The sequence below is a fragment of the Mobula birostris genome, chromosome 14 (assembly GCF_030028105.1).
Source record: "Mobula birostris isolate sMobBir1 chromosome 14, sMobBir1.hap1, whole genome shotgun sequence".
NCBI lineage: Eukaryota > Metazoa > Chordata > Chondrichthyes > Myliobatiformes > Myliobatidae > Mobula > Mobula birostris.
In genome coordinates, this window is record NC_092383.1 from 88,809,651 (window position 1) to 88,829,686 (window position 20,036).

A 20,036-nucleotide genomic window follows, 5' to 3' on the forward strand; every position below is an offset into this window, starting at 1 on the left:
TCAGACCACGTTGGAAGAAGCATCTCTAGCTCCATCACACTGAGCACCGGAACCCCCATGGCTACGCACTGAGAGATCCAGTCCGAAATGTACCTTGAAGTTTGCTGATGACACAACATTGATGAGGCCAGTGCCTCATCAACAACAACGGCAGGATAGAGAGGAGATGGAGCGGCCGGTAGAATGGTTCAAGCAGAACAACTTGAGTCTCAAAGTGGACAAGACCACCGAGGTGATTGTGAACTTTCCTCCTCAGAACTCCTCCATGAGCAGAGTTAGGAGCACCAAGTTTCTAGGACTATCTCACCTGGTCCCTCAGCACCACGTCTTTGGTCAAAAAAAAACACAGCAGTGTCTCCACTTCCTGAGGTGGTTGAGGCAAATGAGGCTCCCCCCCCCACCATTCTAACCAAATTCACAGCAGCTCCATCAAGAGTGTCCTGACCAGCCGCAGCACCGCCTGCTACAGGAATTGCAAGGCGTCTGACCGCAAGCCCCAACAAAGGATAGCGGGGGTCACTGGGGTCTCTCTTCCACCCATCAGAGGTATTTCTCAGTACTGCTCTGTACGCAGAGCCCTTAGCATTGTCGATGGTCTCTCCCATTCGTCCAACAATCTCGCTGAATCCCAACCACCAGGCATTAGGACAAGAACTGTTCGGATGGGAAACAGATCCTTCCCTCGGGCCATAAGACTACCAAACTCCCTACCACCACCCAGGCCTCATCACGCATGAAGTGCCAGTACAGTCATAGTGCTGACTTTATAAACTTGTGTCATAAATGCACCTTATTATTTGTTAATTTACTAGCGGTAACATTACTTTATGTGTTAGTTATATGTACTACATGGTGCACCTTGGACCAGAAGAACATTGCTGTGTTTGGCAGCATACACGTGACAATAAAGTAAACTTCAACTTTTAAAAGTGCAGAGAGCGAAATGGTGAGGTAGAGTTCATGGACCATTCAGGGATCTAACGGCGGGGAGGAAGAAGCTGCTACTAAAATGTCGACCGTGCATCTTCAGGCTCCTATTCCTTCCCCCGATGGTAGCAATGAGAAGAGAACATGTCCCAGATGATGAGAGTCTTTAATGATGGATGAGGCACTGCCTTTTGAATAGACAATAGACAATAGGTGCAGGAGTAGGTCACTCGTCCCTTCGAGCCAGCACCGCCATTCACTGTGATCATGGCTGATCATCCACAATCAGTATCCAGTTCCTGCCTTATCCCCATAACCTTTGATTCCGCTATCTTTAAGAGCTCTATCCATCTCTTTCTTGAAAGCATCCAGAGACTTGGCCTCCACAGCCTTCTGGGGCAGAGCATTCCATATATCCACCACTCTCTGGGTGAAAAAGTTTTTCCTCAACTCCGTTCTAAATGGCCTACCCCTTATTCTTAAACTGTGGCCTTTGGTTCTGGACTCACCCATCAGCGGGAACATGCTTCCTGCCTCCAGCGTGTCCAATCCCTTAATAATCTTGTATGTTTCAATAAGATCCCCTCTCAGCCTTCTAAATTCCAGAGTACACAAGTCCAGTCGCTCCAATCTTTCAACATATGACAGTCCCGCCATCCCGGGAATTAACCTTGTGTACCTACGCTGCACTCCCTCAATAGCAAGAATGTCCTTCCTCAAATTTGGAGACCAAAACTGCACACAGTACTCCAGGTGTGGTCTCACCAGGGCCCTGTACAGCAGCAGAAGGACCTCTTTGCTCTTATACTCAATTCCCCTTGTTATGAAGGCCAGCATGCCATTAGCTTTCTTCACTGCCTGCTGTACTTGCATGCTTGCTTTCAGTGACTGATGTACAGGAACACCTAGATCTCGTTGTATTTCCCCTTTTCCTAACTTGACTCCATTTAGATAATGCAAACAACAGGAATTCTGCAGATGCTGGAAATTCAAGCAACACACATAAAAGTTGCTGGTGAACGCAGCAGGCCAGGCAGCATCTCTAGGAAGAGGTGCAGTCGACGTTTCAGGCCGAGACCCTTCGTCAGGACTAACTGAAGGAAGAGGGAGTAAGGGATTTGAAAGTTGGAGGGGGAGGGGGAGATAATCTCCCCTTCCTAGAGATGCTGCCTGGCCTGCTGCGTTCACCAGCAACTTTTATGTGTGTTGCTTCCATTTAGATAATAACCTGTCTTCCTGTTCTTACCACCAAAGTGGATAACCTCACATTTATCCACATTAAACTGCATCTGCCATGCATCTGCCCACTCACCCAGCCTGTCCAAGTCATCCTGCATTCTCATAACATCCTCCTCACATTTCACACTGCCACCCAGCTTTGTGTCATCGGCAAATTTGCTAATGTTACTTTTAATTCCCTCATCTAAATCATTAATATATATTGTAAACAGCTGCGGTCCCAGCACTGAACCCTGCTGTACCCCACTGGTCACCGCCTGCCATTCCGAAAGGGAGCCATTAATCGCTACTCTTTGTTTTCTGTCAGCCAGCTAATTTTCAATCCATGTCAGTACTCTGCCCCCAATACCATGTGCCCTAATTTTGCCCATGTTCCCAGTGGTGGGAAGGCTAATGCCTACGATGGAGCGGATTGGGTCTACAACCTCCTGCAGCTTCTCCTGATGCTACTGTACACATTGGAGACTCTGTACTGGTGATGCAACCAGTCAGAAGGCTCTCCATAGTACATCTGTAGAAATTCATCGGAGTCTTTGAAGACACACCAATCTCCTCAAACTCCTAATGCAGAAAGACTGCCTTCTTTGTGATTGCATCAACGTGCTGGGCCCAGGACAGATCTTCTGAGACGCTGACACTCAGGAACTTGAAGCTTCCCTTCCCACTGCTGACCCCTAAAGGGAAGTTAAAACAAACTGTAAACTTGCGTGCTTGCAGCTGATCTTTTCAGCTGGGAACTGCACTTGTCCAGCCGGTCATATGAACAATATCTTTTCAGCTGGGGACTGCACTCGTCCAGCCGGTCATATGAACGATATCTTTTCAGCTGGGGACTGTCCTCGTCCAGCCGGTTATCTGAATGATATGCTTTCAGCTGGGAACGGCACTCATCCAGCCCGTCATATTAAAGATGTGTTCTCAGATGGGATTTGCACTCTTCCAGCCAGTCATACAAACAAAATGTTTTCTGTAAACCTCTCAGGTGCAACTCTAAATAGAAATGGTGCAACTTACAGTCTTTGAGAATGACTGGCCTGCATTACTGAAAATAAACTGCTTTTACATTTTTAGCCAAGGAAATTATACGTTTGTGGTTTGTTGGTATGAAACATGGAGAAAAAAAACTCCACCAAAGGAAGCAGATAAAATAAGCTCTGATGAAGGGTCTCAGCCTGAAATGTCGACTGTTTATTGATTCTATAGATGCTGCCCGACCTCCTGAGTTGCTCCAGCATTTTGTGTGTGCTGCTACAAATTAGCAGACTGAGTCAGTCACTGAATTCTAACGGAAGACAGGATGCAACATTGAGTGAACAAGGTCCCTCTCCCATTACCCAGTCTGATTCCATAAGACCATTAGACACAGGAGCTGAACTAGGCCACCCAGCCCACACAGTCCGTCATTTCTTCATGGCTGACTTATTATCCCGCTCACCTCCATTCTCCCACCTTCTCCACATCACCTTTGATGCCCTCACTGATCAAGAACCTACCAACCTTCACAAAACACTCTGCAGATGCTGGGGTCAAAGCAACACTCACAACACGCTGGAGGAACTCAGCAGGTCGGACAGCATCCGTGGAAACAATCAGTCAACGTTTCGGGTCAGAACCCTTCATCAGGACTGTAGAGGGAAGGGGCAGAGGCCCTATAAAGAAGGTGGGGGGAGGGTAGGAAGGAGAAGGCTGGTAGGTTCCAGGTGAAAAACCAGTAAGGGGAAAGATAAAGGAGTGGGGGAGGGGAAGCAGGGAGGTGATAGGCAGGAAAGGTGAAGAAGGAATATTCCTTTATCTTTCCCCTTACTGGTTTTTCACCTGGAACCTACCAGCCTTCTCCTTCCCACCCTCCCCCCACCTTCTTTATAGGGCCTCTGCCCCTTCCCTCTTCAGTCCTGATGAAGGGTTCCGGCCTGAAACATTGACCGATCGTTTCCACGGATGCTGCTCGACCTGCTGAGTTCCTCCAGCATGTTGTGAGCGTTACCTATCAACCTTCGCTTTAAGTATATCCAGTGACTTGGCCACATAGCATCTGCAGCAACGAATCCCATACATTCACCATCCTCCCAAGGTCTTATAGTCTCTGGCTGAAGAAATTCCATCTCTGCTCTAAAGGGACGTCCTTGTATTCCAAGGCTATGCCCTCTGGTCTTAGACTCCCCCATTACTGGAAACATCCTTTCCACGTCCATTCGATCTTCGTTCGTTATATGCCACGCCGATGACATAGGAGATCATGGTCTTTCCAAGACCATGACTGCTCTTGGCAATTTTTAAAAATATTTTTTTATATACAGAAGTGGCTTACCATTGCCTCCTTCTGGGCAGTGTCTTTACAAGACCGGTGACCCCAGCCATTATCAATACTCTTCAGAGATTGTCTGCACAGTGACAGCGGTCAGATAGCCAGGGCTTGTGATATGAAACCAGCCACTCATACGACCATCCACCACCTGCTCTCATGGCTTTACAGGACCCTGATCGGGGGTCTAAGCAGGTGTTACACCTTGCCCAAGGGTGACCTGCAGGCTAACGGAGGGAAGGAGCGCCTTACACCTCCTTTGGTAGGGACATATCTCCACCCTATCACCCAGGTGACATATACTTTGAAAATAAATTTACTTGGAACCTTATATTTTTAACGGTTTACATAAAATAGTAAAATCTGTGAAGACAGCAGAAATGCATCTATTAAAAATTTAAAATCATTATGTAATCCCACCAACAAAGAGTTAATAAACTACTACTGGCTTGTGCCAAGATTTCCAATGAAGCATTTAGCGAGACATAAATCATTATTTGCTAATTCCATAAACCAGATAAATTGGCCACAAGATGAAATTTAATCTGCCAGCAGAATTTGAGTCATCTTCCTGACAGTATTTGCCTTAGTGACTAAAAATGTTACATTAAGAAAACCCCAGGAGCCATCTGATCTCCTAAGTTTGCTGATCTCAGCTGCTGGTAATGTACCCTACAGACAGCACAGGGCCAATGTACATCAGCCTGCAAACTCCCGACAGCTTTTGGGCTGATGGGTATCCCACAATATTTCAACATCACAAGAAGAGTCGAGGAGTGACTCAGTTTTAAAATATTGCAGACTTACATACAAATCCCTCATTGGGCCCCTTTCCCCTCACCACTTTCAATCTCATCCGGCTGGTAAGATCACTTTTATTATCAGTGAACAGAGAAAATTTACAAGGATGTTACCAGGACTTGAGGGCCTGAGTGATAGGGAAAGATTGAAGAGGTTAGCACTGGAATGTAGCAGAATGAGGGGAGATTTGATGGAGGTTAAAAAATATTATGAAAGGATAGGGTCAATGCAAGCAGGCTTTTTCCACTGAGGTTGGGTGAGGCTGGAACTAGAGGTGATGGGTTAAGGATGAAACAGGAAGTACTAAAGGAGAATTTCTTCACTCAAAGGGAAGTGGGAGACGTGGGTTCAATTGCAACTTTTAAGAGAAGTTTGAATAAGTACGTGGGTGGGAGGAGAATGGAGGGCTATACTTCTGGTGTGGGTAAATGAACTAGACAGATTGATAGTTTGGCAAGTTGTGCTGTAGGCCTGATTCTGTGCTGTCGTGTGCTGACTCCTTGATTCTATATCCTTCCCTTTGGTGTGTTGGTGGTTTTAAGTTACAATCTGCACACTATAGAACAATCTATGGACACACCATAATATAATGTATGGACACACTATAGAATAATGTATGGATACATTATAGTATATTGTATGGATACACTATAGTATATTGTATGGATACACTATAGTATAATGTATGGATACACTATAGTATATGGTGTGGATACATTATAGTATAGTATGGATACACTATAGTATATTGTATGGATACATTACAGTATAATGTATGGATACACTATAGTATATTGTATGGATACACTATAGTATAATGTATGGATACACTAGTATATTGTATGGATACATTATAGTATAACGTGGTGGTTGGCATCCGTCTGTCTCGAAGGACAATGGGTGATGATGATCATCATCACAAGCCTGGGCAGAAGGTATGGAGATCCTGACATGCCCAGTCGTCAAGATCTCCCTCTTGGCCTCACCAGTGTAGTCCAAAGGAAAGCTCATGAAGCAGTATGCTTGCCACCATCTTGGCTGCAGGAGCTGCTAGAAGGTTGTTCAATGATGTCCAGCTGCCACAGGGGCTCCACGCTGGATTTGCCGTCTGGGTTTACTCCCTTAGCCTTTGTCTCTCCTGAGGCTGCCTACAAGGCAGTGGGCCTATTTACCCATAGCTAGGGTTAGTACAATATATGGATACACTGCAGTATAATGTATGGATACACTATGGTATAATCTATGAACATACTATAATATAATCTAAGGACACACTATAATATAATCATTAAAAGGAGACTCCAAAGCACCCTGAAGAAAACTTTCCTCACACAGAAGACTTCTACTATGTATTCCATGCACAACTTCCAACGCCAACAGACATTTCTGGTAACTTAGGAAACAATTAGAGAGGACACTTGCCCAAACGTTATGAGTGATGTGCTCTGAAGCAGATCTGACAGCTAGTACAATATATTTAATTGATGAAGAGAAGAGCATAAACCACTTAGAACATTAAGAATATTGCAGCTGTCATCGTAAATTTGTCGCTTATTCAAAAGAGCATCCTGGTCGGACTGATTCTTGGCTGGTTGTACTCATACGCAAAGCACGGTTGACGATGGCAGGGTCTCTGCTATCTGGATGTTTGTTTGTTTATATATATTTCTTTCTATTTGCAGTTGTCTTCTTTTGCACAGTGGCTGACTGCCAGTCTTAGTGTGCAGTTTTTCATTGATTCTATCATATTTCTTTGTTCTACTCTGAATGCCCACAAGAAATTGAATCTCAGGGTAGTATTACCCAACGACCATCAGGCTCCTGAACCAGTGTGGTAACTCTACTCTCCTCAACTCTAAACTCATTCCACAAATTATGGGCTCACTTTCAATTCTTCTATAACTTATTGTATGTTCTCAGTATTATTCACATATATTAGTCATTCAATATTATTACAATTATATTTTTATTTTTTCTTCGAACTTTGAGGTGTTGGATTAGGGTATAGAATTTTATTTTTCTTGTAGTTTAACATTCTTATGCTTGTAATTCTATATAATCACCTATATACATGTAATTGTTCAGTAAATTTTCCAGTAATTATGGTACTGTACTTTTCTGGAAACTTCTTAACTTCTAGATAGAGACTAGTGTCACGCTACTTGAATCTGGCTAATTTAGTGGTTAATTGTTGCTACTGGAATCTTGTTATCATTTCTTTGTTCTCTCAACTCTTCCACTTCTTGTTTTTCTTGGCTCTTGTAACTCTGAACAACACAATCATAAGGAATAAATTTAATCCTCATTTCTTGACTGCTGAAGACCCTTTGGATCACAAGACCATCAGGATCCAACGGAGGTTAAGGAGGTTTGTAAGGAGTTAGTACGTCCTCCCAGTGGAATCTGTGGGTTTCCTCCAGGTGCTCCAGTGTCCTCCCACAGTCCAAAGGTTAGTAGGTTAATTGGTCATTGTAAGTTACCCTGTGAATTGGCTAAAGTTAAACTGGGAGTTGTTGGCGGCGTGGTTCAAAGAGCCAGTAGGACCTATTTCACGCTGTATCTCTAAATCAAGGGTTCCCAACCTTTTTAATGCCATGGGTCAATACCATGAAGCAAGGAGTCCATGGAACGCTGGTTGGGAACGTAAATAAATAAGTTCAGCTTATCACCAAACATTCTAACAAACTTCTACCGATGCACTTTTTTTTTAAAGAGTTACACCATGGTAACAGGCCCTTCCAGCCCAATGAGCCCTTGCTGTCCAACTACACCCCTGTGACCAATTAACCTACCATCCCGCAAGCTTTTTCTTAACCGTGGGAGGAAACAGGAGCACCCGGAGGAAACCCACGCAGTCACAGGGAGAACGTACGAACTCCTTAGGTTGTAAGTATCCTAACCGGTTGCATCACGGTCACTTATTTCCCGAGACACAGCCCTTCCAGCCCTTTGTGCCACGCCGCCCCAGCAACCCAAACCTAATTGGGAGACAATTTACAAAGAGCGATTAGCCTAACCGGTATATCCGTGGGAGGAAACCCGGAGAAAACCCGAGCATTCCACGGGGAGAACGTACAGAGACTCCTTACAGAACGGCGGCAGAATTGAACTCCAAACCCGGAACGTCCCGTGCTGTAATAGCGTCGGGCTAACCGCGACACTACAGTGCAAATTCCTGCAAACGAGTGGGAACATAACAAACTGCAGAAGGTAGTGGACTCAGCCCCAATACATCATGGTGACAATCTCTCCCCACCAACGATATCATCAACAGAAGATGCTGCCTCAAAGATCTGGACCAGGCCATCTTTTCATCAGCTGGGGGTACAGAAGCCAGAAGTCCCACAATCAGCAGGCTCAAGAGCAACATTTCCCTTCAACCATTTAGTGCCTGAACCACAGCACAACCCTAATCGCTACAGTTCAGCAACACTACGACCACCTTGATCACGTTACGTTAAAATGGAATTTCTTTTTGTAGTTTTAATTGTACTAATTGTTGCTAAAATTGTGGATAATTTGTTTACACTTTTCTTTGAATGCTGCTTATATTAAAGTTCAAAGTTGAAAGTAAATTTAGTATCATAGTACATATATGTCACCCTTGACCATATAACCCGGGGATTCATTTTCTCGCGAACATACTCAGTAAATCCAAGAAACATAATAGAATCAATAAAACACCACACCCAACAGGACAGTTAAACAACCGATGTGCAAATACAAAAGGAAATAAAACAGAAATAATAATAATAATAAGTAAATAAGCAATAAATATTGAGAACGTGAAATGAAGAGTCCTTGAAAGTGTCCATAGGTTGTGGGGACCGTTCAGAGATGGGGCAAGTGAAATTATCCCCTCTGGTTCAAGAGCCTGATGGCTGAGGGGTGATAACTGTTCATGGACCTGGTAGTGTGGGTCCTGAGGCTCCTGTACCACCTTCCTGCTGGCAGCAGTGAGAAGAGAGCACGGCCTGGTTGGCGGGGGTCCTTGATGAATGCTGCTTTCCTGCGACAGCGCTATGTTATGTGCCTGTGATGCGGCTGCAAGCAAGTTTCTCACTGCACTCATGCATGTAACAATAAACCCGACTTTGGCTACAGGCCAAGTGCTGAGCAAGTGGTACTTGAAGATCAGCAGGGACATTGTGAGGCAAACTGTCTGTTTCTGTATCATTGCTTTCAGAAATCTGATTAAAGCTTTGAACCCAGCTGGGGTGGGGGGGGGGGTGGGTGGAGCAGGATAATGAGATTAGGTTAGGAAAGTTCAACTTGAGAGAGTTAGCACAGTAGCCATGGTCTGAATGGTTAACTCAGATTCTGCAGATGCTGGAAATCCAGAGTAACACACACAAGATGCTGGAGGAACTCAACAGGTCCGGCAGCATCCATGGAAAGGAACAAACAGTCGACATTTCAGGATGAGACCCTTCATCAGGACTCTGGCCAGATTTCTGATGGCTGAAGACATGCAACACAGAAGCAGGCCAATTGACTTCGAAGAAAAACTCAAATTATACACAATTAAATCTAAAAACGATTTCCGCTGGTCTCCCACTCACTGTACACAAGCTGGCCATTTGCAAGGCTGCGGAGGACCTGCACCTTTAAGCTTCAAAGGCAGGGTGCGTGGTTGGAAATGTGGACGACAGCCAAACTATCAGGCTGCTGGGTGTGAGCTTCTGATCAATAAACCGCAAGAAGTGAATGGTCGGAGAAGTTTGCAGCCAAATTGCAGAAAGATGCAAGAGCTGCAGGAATAATCATTTCTGGAAAATAGCAATAAAAATCACGGATTAGGAATAGAGGAACATTATGTTTAAGGAGGGAGAAGGAATCGCTGAGGTTGTTGAGCAATATTTGGCGAGCACCGCAGGGAAGAAAACATTGGAAGGGACCAGTGAGGGCACGTTTTCGTGGGGAACATCTGGGGAATAAGACAAAAGGAAGGCATGCATTGAAATCTTTGTAGGTGGCATAGCAAGTCAAGACGACTGCTTAAAAGCAAAAACATACAGATATGAGATCGAAGCTAGAAAGGACGCAAGTAAAGGTATAACCCTTCGTATATTACTCACACCCTGACCAGTGGTAATAGATTGTCTTGCTTTATTAACTCTGTCAATCTAAGAAGTTACAATTAATTTTCGAAGTAAACTTAGCACATCCCCTTTGAACGTGATAAAGCATTCTTTAACCTTCTGAACTGTTGGAACAAGCTAGTTTCTTTGAATTTCTTTGTGCAGAGTTTTGATACAATTTTAGTGAACGCCATCTGTATCCATTCCAAGAAGCAAAACCATAACACTTCCATATACTCAGTGGCCATTTTATTAGGTACACCTGCTTGTTAATGCAAGTATCTACTCAGTCAATCATGTGGCAGCAACTCAATGCATAATAGCATGCAGATATGGTCAAGAGGTTGTTCAGACCAAATATCAGAATGGGGAAGGAATTTTATCTAAGTGGCTTTGAACATGGTATTGTGTTGGTGTCAGATGGGGTGCTTTGAGTATCTCAGAAACCACTGATCTCCTGGGATTTTGATGCACAATAGTTTGGAGTTTACAGAGAATGGTGCAAAAAATAAAAAAACCTCCAGTGAATAGCAGTTTTGTGGGCAAAAATGATTCATTCGTGAGAGAAGTCAGAGCAGATTGGCCAGACTGGCTCAAGTTGATAGGAAGTTGACAGTAACTCAAATAACCACATGCTACAACAGTGGTGTGCAGAAGAGCATCTCTGAATGCACAACATGTTGAACTTTGAAGTGGATGGGCTACAGCAGCAGAAGACCACAGACACACACTCAGTTGCCACTGTTAGGTGCAGGAGATACACAGTGTATATTATACAATGCATTCCTTGATTAGTGGTTAGTCCACAGTTGGAGTTTTGAGACCAATTCTGGGCACTACACCTTTGGAAGGATGTCAGAATCTTGGAATGGATACAAGGGATTTTCACTAAAGTTGCACCAAAGATAAAATGATATAAAGGAGTTAAGAACACTTTTTAACACTTTCAAAGGGGCCTGTGCCAAATTTACTTTGAAACATAATGAAAATATCTTAAAGTTCACAGTTCAAGGTAAATTTATTATCAAAGTAGATATATGTCACCATATACAATCTTGAGATTCATTTTCTAATGGGCATACTCAATAAATTGAGAATATAATATATGGAGGAATTTAAGGTGGGGGCTTGTATGGGAGGCAGGGTTTGAGGGTCGACACAACATTGTGGGCAGAAAGGCCTGTACTGTACTGTACTATTCTATGTTCTACGTTCTATAATAATAACTGGAATAGAATCAATTAAAATCGCACCAAGTTGGGCATTCAACCAGTGTTGCAAAAGACAACAGACTGCGCAAATACAAAAATAAATAAATCATAATAATAGATAAATAATCAATAATAAAAGAGAACATGAGGTGAATAGTCCCGAAAGTGAGTCCATAGGTTGAGGGAACATTTTAGTAATGGGGCGAGTGAAGTGAAGTCATCCCCTCTGGTTCAAGAGCCTGATGGCTGACGGGTAATAACCGTTCCTGAACCTGGTGGTGTGGGTCCCGAGTCTCTTCTACCTTCTTTCTGATGGCAGCAGTGAGAAGAGAGCACGTCCTGTATGGTGGGGGTCCCTGATGATGGATGCTGTTTTCTGCGACAACGCTCAGTGGCGATGTGCTCAGCGATGACGAGCGCGTTACCCGTGACGGACTGGGCCGTATCCACTACTCTTTGTAATTTGGTTTCGCATACCATCTATACAGATCATTTTATTTGAGGTAGGACAAGAGAAACAAAAAGAGAAAGCAAAATAAAGTGTAACAGTTACAGAGAAAGTGCAGTAGTAGGGCACCATTCAATTGTCTTATAACAGAGAGGAAGAAGCTGTCCCTTAGCCTGGTGGTATTTGCTTTCAGACTTATGAATCTTTTGCCCAATGTGGGGGGGTGGGTGGGAATCGAAGATGAGACAATGTCTGGTTTGGGTGCGGTCTTCTTTACTCAGAGAGTGGTAGCTGTGTGGAATGAGCTTCCAGCAGAAGTGGTTGAGGCAGGTTCGATGTTGTCATTTAAAGTTAAATTGGACAGCTATATGGACAGGAAAGGAATGGAGGGTTATGCACTGAGTGCAGGTCGGTGGGACTAGGTGAGAGTAAGCGTTCAGCACGGACTAGAAGGGCCGAGATGGCCTGTTTCCGTGCTGCAATTGTTATATGGTTATTATGCTGGCAGCGAGGTAAAGGCAGAGTCAATGAAAAGAAGCCTCGTTTCGGTGATGTGCTGATCTATGTTGACCTACAGTTTCTGACTGTCTCGGGCAGAGCAGTCGCCGCACCAAGCGGTGATACATCCGGATAGGATGCTTTCCAAAAGTGCGCAGATAAACACTGGCGAGGGTCAAAGGGACATGTTAAATTTTGTTAGGAAGTAGAGGCACTGGTGTACTTTATTTAAAGGCCTAACTAATCCCTTCTGCCAACACAATGCCCATCTCCCTCCATTCTCAGCACATTCATTTGACTATCGAACAGCCTCTTAATCTCTAGCAACATATCTGCCTCCACTCCAGGCATGCACCACTCATTCAGCCCCGCACACCTCGCTTGAAACTTATCCCCTTTTGTCTTCAATGCCTCCACTACTAGACATTTAATTAAAGTTTATATTTTTATTTATTTCATGATATAGCACAGAGTAGGCCATTCATGCCATCCCAACAACCCCTGACAAACTAGGTTAACCTTACCCTAATCACGGGACAATTTACAATGACCAATGAACATCCTTGAACTGTGGGGGGGAAACCGGAGGACCAAACTCCAAACTCTGGAAAACCCCCGACTGTAATAGCGTCACGCTAACTGCTACACTACCGAGGCACCCATTTCAACCCTGGGAAAAAGATGTCTGCTGTATACTCTAACCGTTCCTCACTAACTTATAAACTTCTATCAACAATACTAATTCTCAAAGGAAGAACGAGAGGTGTGCAGAATAAGAGGCATAGATCGAGTCGACAGCCAGAGACTTGTTCTCAGGGCTGAAATGGCTAACATGAGGGGACACAATTTTAAGATGATTGGTAAAAAAGATGTCAGAGGTAACACACACTAAAAATGCTGGCGAATGCAGCAGGCTAGGCAGCATCTCTAGGAAGAGGTACAGTCGACGTTTCGGGCCGAGACCCTTCATCAGGACTAACTGAAAGAAAAGCTAGTAAGAGATTTGAAAGTGGGAGGGGGAGGGAGAAATCTGAAATGATAAGAGAAGACAGGAAAGGGAAAGGATGGAGCCAAGACCTGGACAGTTGATTGGCAAAAGGGATACAAAACTGGAGAAGGGAGAGGCTTCCCATTTTTCTATTTCCTATTTATGATTTATAATTTAAAATTTTAATATTTACTAATTTTAACTATTTTTAATATTTAATATTTGTAATCCAGGGAGTGGGAAGCGCAGAATCAAATATCGCTGTGATGATTGTACGTTCTAGTACCAATTGTTTGGCGACAATAAAGTATAAAGTATCATGGGACATGAGGCCTAAGGAGAAAGAAAGGGGGAGGGGAGCCCAGAGGATGGACGGCAAGGAAGGAGTTATAGTGAGAGGGACAGAGGGAGAAAAAAGAGAGGAAAAAAGGGGGGGGAGGGAGGGATAAATAAATAGATAGATAGATAAATAAATAAATAAATAAATAAATAAGGGATGGGGTAAGAAGGGGAGGAGGGGCATTAACAGAAGTTAGAGAAATCCATGTTCATGCCATCAGGTTGGAGGCTACCCAGACGGAATATAAGATGTTGTTCTTCCAACCAGAGTGTGGCTTCATCTTGACAGTAGAGCAGGCCGTGGGTAGACATATCAGAATGGGAATGGGACGTGGAATTAAAATGTGTGGCCACTGGGAAATCTTGCTTTCTCTGGCGGACAGAGCGTAGGTGTTCAGCAAAATGGTCTCCCAGCCGTTAGAGGTAAGTTTTCTCTTACACAGATTGTGAGTACATAGACTACCCTGCCAGGAGGGGTGGTCGAAGTAGATACATTACGTACTTTTAAGAGACAGACAGGCATATAGCATCATGCGAAAGTCTTAGGCACATACATATAGCTGGGGTGCCTATAACTTTTGCACGGTACTGTAGTAATTTTATGCCCTGCACTGTACTGCAGCCACAAAATAAATCATGACATGTAACTGAAGATAAACCTGATTCTGATGTGGGTCTCTATTGTGGACAGAGAGTGGGGAGGGGGCAGGGAGAGGGGAATCATGGTTGGGAAAAGGGGAAGGGAGCAGGAAGCACATTCCGTAATGATCAATAAACCAATAGCTTGGAATCAAATGACCTTGCCCGATGTCTCAGGGCTGGGGTGTCTACACCCGCTTCACCCCACCTTCCCGGCATTCCTTCTCTACCACCCATCCCACACCCCAGCCGCAGTGATTCCCCAGCATCCTCTGCTCCCGCCGCACTTACAAACTCGCTCTCCACTCCATGTTGATAAATACAGTACTGTGCAAGTCTTAGGCAGCCTAGTTTTCATACATAAGATGTTTGCACAGTACTGCAAATGATAGAAAAATGAAAGGCTATGCGAGATTGAAGGGTTATATTGATCTTAGAGCAGGTTAAAGGACCAGCACAACATAGTGGGCCGAACGACCTGTGCTGTGCTACAATATTTTGCATTCTAAAAGAGAACTAAATAAATATCGGAACATTGTAGTGCGAGCAACAAAATGGAATTTATTATAGTTTGCTCATGGATCCAACACAGACATTCTGGACAATTACCTCACTGCAAGCTGCAACCCTCTGTTATCTGAGCAACGTAAAGTCTCACAGTGCACTGCCTCTTTAATTCCTCTCCTCCGTCTTCTTCCAACCAACATATAAATTAGTATCTCTAAAAAAGCATACCTGTCTTGTTTGTGTAGATTTTGAACAATTAGCTGCTATATTTCCTACAGTACAAGTTACTACATTCAGAACTACTGTGAAGTTCTATGGATTAGCAAAATTGTGAAAGATTCTTTCTAAATACACGTCCTCTTTTCCATTTTCCAAACCCCTCTGGAGCACTGACCTGCAGTGGGACACAGTTCTTCAGCAGGAACCTCCCCACCACCGAGGACATGCTCAAGAGGGCGGGGTTCATTATTGAGGACTCTCACCGTCCAGGACATGCCCCTCCTCGTTGCCATCGATGAGGAGAAGGCACAGGAGCCTGAAGACCCACACATCCAGGAATAGTTTCTCCCCCTCTGCCATCAGCTTTGTAACACTAAATGTAACACTATTCCATTCAATAGTATCCATGAACACCACTTCAAGTTTCTTCAGATGTAATGTGGAGAGCATCCTAATTGACTGCATTAACGTCTGGTATGGGGGGGGGGGGGGCGGCTACTGCACAGAATCGAAATAAGTTGTAGAGAGTTGTAAACTCAGTCAGCTCCCATCATGGGCACCAGGCTCCGAAGCATCCAGGACATCGTCAAGGAGCGATGCCTCAGAAAGGCGGCATCCATCAATAAGGACCCCCATCTCCCAGGACGTGCCCTCTTCTCACTGCTACCATCAAGGAGGAGATACAGGAGCCTGAAGGCACACACTCAATGATTCGGGAATAGCTTCTTCATCTCTGCCAGATTTCTGAAGACACAGTGAACCTTTTAACACTACCACACTACTTTCTTAAATTTTTATTTTTGCACCACTTATTTAACTATTTAATATATACATATACAAAAGTTTGTGTATATATATATATATATACTGTTACTGTAATTCAGTTTTTTACCTCTATTATGTATTGCATTGCACTTCTGCCGCAAAGACAACAAATTTCACAACACATGCCGGTGTATTAAGCCTGATTCTGATTTATTATTCCTTTCTTTGACACTATTTATTCACGTAATTTACAGTGATTGAATATGCTTGCCTGTACTGTTGCTGCAAAACAACAAATCTCACCGTATCTAAGTCAGTGTTTGGACAAATTCGGTTCTGAGTGAACTTTTTGGTACGATCCTTTACCTGTGTCAGTAACACAGCAATTGTCGATGGGACAGGGGATCTAGGACAAGAGTACAGGTATCAGTTAATTATTGACACAAACATCTAGATACAATGTAAAGGTTTAGTTCTGTATACCATCCAGGCAGACCCTGCCAGAGATAAATACCTCAAGGTAGTTCACAAAAAGTTCAAGTTTATTGTCATTCAACGGTACAGATGTATACTGCCAAATGAAACGTTCCTCCCGACTGAGGTGCACAACACAGTAGATATAGCTCACATGCAACACTTTAGGATAATACTACCACAAATAAATTAACAAGTAACAAGATGCACTTAAGACACAAGTTAAAAAGTATATAGAAGAACGCTTCATTAGTGAAGAGACCTGGGTGGTGGCAAGGAGTTCAGTCGTCTCCCGGGCTGGAGGGAGCAACCCTTTTCCAACCCAACGGTTCTGGTCCTAGAGTACGGTATCTCCCTCCTGGTGGTAGGGTGTTAAAGAGATCGTTGGACGGATGGCAGGAATTAATGACAAGTAAACGGAATAGAGGAGATGGGAACAGAAAGGGGAGCAAGGTTTTTAGCATACAATCCCACTAGATGGTGATCAGGAATGGGAACAATGCCCGTGTCAGAAATGACACACAAAAAAACAGCCGGAACACAATTTCACCCCGAATAAACCCGGAGGTTCTCCTTGGCGCCCATCCAGTGTAACCAATACATTAGTTTTCTGCCTTGGTACGCGAAATACTACGTAATTTACTATTGAAGTATTCAAACCTGTGGAGTTGGCATACAATGGCCGTTTCATACTGCTCTGTTATTTATTAACCTGGCCAAGAAAACCATAAAAAAATCAGCAAAGCAGTTAAAAAAACAATTTGACGACAGTTCTCTGTAATGCTTACACGGAAGAGACGAATCAACAGCCTCCAAACTAACAATAAAATTAGGCTGTCACTCAAATGTGGAGGTTTTAATCGGATGCTATTGTCGGGGGGGGGCGGTTAATGGTCCCAGATTATAAACACAGGAGGCAGAAACTACAATCTCCAAAGAGCCTTGAGCAGGACAGCTCTCGTTAAATCGCTGTAGGTGAAAAAAGCCACGACATAATCTCCCGCTTTTGTCATTTGGCTCCAAGACCTTTTGTTTAAATTTACATTTTAAAAAAGCTAGTTAAAATACATAGGTTTGCCACACCTAACGACTGTAATCCGGAAAATAACGTGAAGAAAGAAATTGGAAGAGAGGGGGCGGGAGAAGAAATTCTAATCAACACGATTTAAAATGAAGAAAATTCACGATTCCTGGCACCGCGATCTTTTATGTTTGGGAGATTTCAACTAGAAGGAAATAATCTATGAATAGAACCACGGACTAACCTACGGCAGATTTCAGCTATTCTAAATGATTTGCTCAATTAGAGCACCTTCAACTTTGTCTTAAACAGGAATCACTAGCTTTTGTCTCCAAAGCATAACGTCACGTTAAAAACACCGCGAGCCCCCTCTCCAGATGGCATTTCTTCCGCACCGTCGACCCCTATACCGTAGCCAAAAACTTTTCACACAAACGAATTGTTGGGTTCTTTTTTTCAAAATTAAAGTTCTAAGGAAAGTTTAGCGAGATGGAAGTTTGGAATAAAACGGGGTTGCCTTCAAGGTATTTTCCCCAAACAAGACAAAACAGGGTGGGAAAGAAAGGGCAACATGCAGAGGTAACACGCTCGCACTCTGCGTACCTGCAACATGATCTTCATTCGTAGAAGTCATGATGTAAACTGCTTCCTCAATCGCAGATTCCCTCCTATTCATTCGCCACTGTAGTGAAACTGACGCCCGGTTAAAATGTATCAAACCGGCGGCGGCCCGCGCCTGCGCGCTGCGGGCGAAGGAAGAGGAAGTTGACAAGAACGCGTCTCGCCAGCCACTGTAACCCTGACGAGTTCGTGCTGGCAAGATTGACTGGGCAGGGGCAGAGGGAGAGGGGAAACTTTTTTATTTGGGGGGGATACGTACCAGAAGGTGTAAACAACGCAGATATGTCAATAAAAAATACAACACCCGCCGCCCGATTTGCAAAGTAAACATCGGTCTTTAGGATTAGGTGTTGAAAGCAATTGCATTTATTTAGAGGCTGCCACGTCCCTCACAAGACTCCGAGTCCGCGAGAAAGCTCCACTGTGGCATTAAAAAGTGAGTGAGAACGGGGTGGGCACCCACTGGCAAGTGCATGTGGGCGTGTTCGTGGATAACAGCGTTGAGGGATTTTACACGCGTTCCTCCCGAGAGGGGCCGTGGACCTTCAATAATCACTTCATCCGCAAAACACGGAGATCTGCGGCAGCGTTGAACGGGCAGCCCGGCCGTGAACACCACGTGCTACTCTCCGGCTGAAATTCAGTCACGCCACCAGAGCCGGAATTCGGAAATCCGCGGTTAACGAAAGCCACCAACGATATCAATGCACACTTCCGCAGAACCTGACGGGCGATGCAGCAAGAAGGCTGAGGGGTTAAAGGCGGATGGTGGATAAACCCCCGCGTCTCCTCTGTTGCGTGCTTGGCGTATGCAACATTGGACGGATTAATACAAATTACCCGACTGCTGGGGAGATGTCGGGTGCAGGCAATTAAGGACTGCGGTGCTGGAGCCCGTAAGAAAGGAGGCTGCTCAGGTTCCATCCGAGGCAAACCTTTGTTCAAAGTAAATTTATTATCAAAGTTCATATATATCACCATAAACAGCCCTGAGATTCATTTCCTTGCTGTCGTTCTCATTAGATCCAATAACCGTAATAGAATCAATTAAAGACTGCAACAGGGCAGACAACCAGTGTGAATAATAAATAAATAAGCAGTAAATATTGAGAACTTGAGGTGAAGAGTCCTTCAAAAGTGAGTCTATAGTGTGTGGGAACAGTTCAGTGATGGGACAAGTGAAGTTATCCCTTCTGGTTCAAGAGCCTGATGGTTTTCAATGGCACATTCAGCGTCAGAGGAATGTGTACAATTATTCATCCTGAAATTCTTGTTCTTTGCAAACATCCATGAAAACAGAGGAGTGGCTCAAAGAATGAATGACAGATGTTAGAACCCCAAAGCCCCCCCCCAGCTCCCCCCACCCACACATAAGCAGCACCAAAGCAACAACCCCTCCCCCACCAATGAAAAAACCATCGGCTCCCCCCCCCACCGATCACTCAAGTGCTCGAGCAGCAAAACATCAATAAAGACATAGACCTGCAGTACCCCAAAGACTACTCGTTCACCCGGTAATTTGATGTACCACAGGCCCGCTCTCTCCCGAATAAGGGAAAAAGAGGCGGCCCCATTTCACAGCGAGACGGGAGACACAAGCAGCTCGCTGATTTGCGATGTTAAAGGCCTGTTGCGTCGCTTCTTCCGAGCTCTGTGCCCGAAGAACACAGAGTAACTGTCCCTGAACCTGGCAGTGGGATCCTGAGGCTCCTGTGCTGCCTGCAGCAGTGAGAGTGTGACCTGGGTGGTGGTGGCGGGGCGGCGGTGCGGTCCGTGATGGTGGATGCTGCATTTCTGCCGCAGCACTCCGCGTAGATGAGCCCAATGCTGGGGTGGGATTCCAACTGACCACCAAATCATTAGCCATGTTTCTCTCTGCAGAGATGCTACCTAACCTGCGGGGCTTTCCCCGTGATGGTCTGGGCCGTATCCACTACGTTTTCTGGGATTTTCCAT

At 44.5% G+C, this 20,036-nt stretch overlaps 1 protein-coding gene across 5 annotated transcripts in view; it reads right to left on the reverse strand.

Annotated features, from left to right (window-relative positions):
- Positions 1-18,174, reverse strand: part of LOC140210073 (solute carrier family 45 member 3) — a 171,585-nt gene extending 153,411 nt beyond the window's left edge. For 4 of the 5 annotated variants that reach the window (XM_072278862.1, XM_072278861.1, XM_072278860.1 and 1 more), the window contains exon 1: positions 18,063-18,174. The gene's annotated coding sequence lies outside the window, so the exon portion shown is untranslated. Of the gene's footprint in view, positions 1-16,267; positions 16,371-18,062 lie in introns of all 5 variants that reach the window. The other variant, XM_072278858.1, reaches the window with a different exon arrangement.
- Between the last annotated feature and the right edge of the window lie 1,862 nt (positions 18,175-20,036).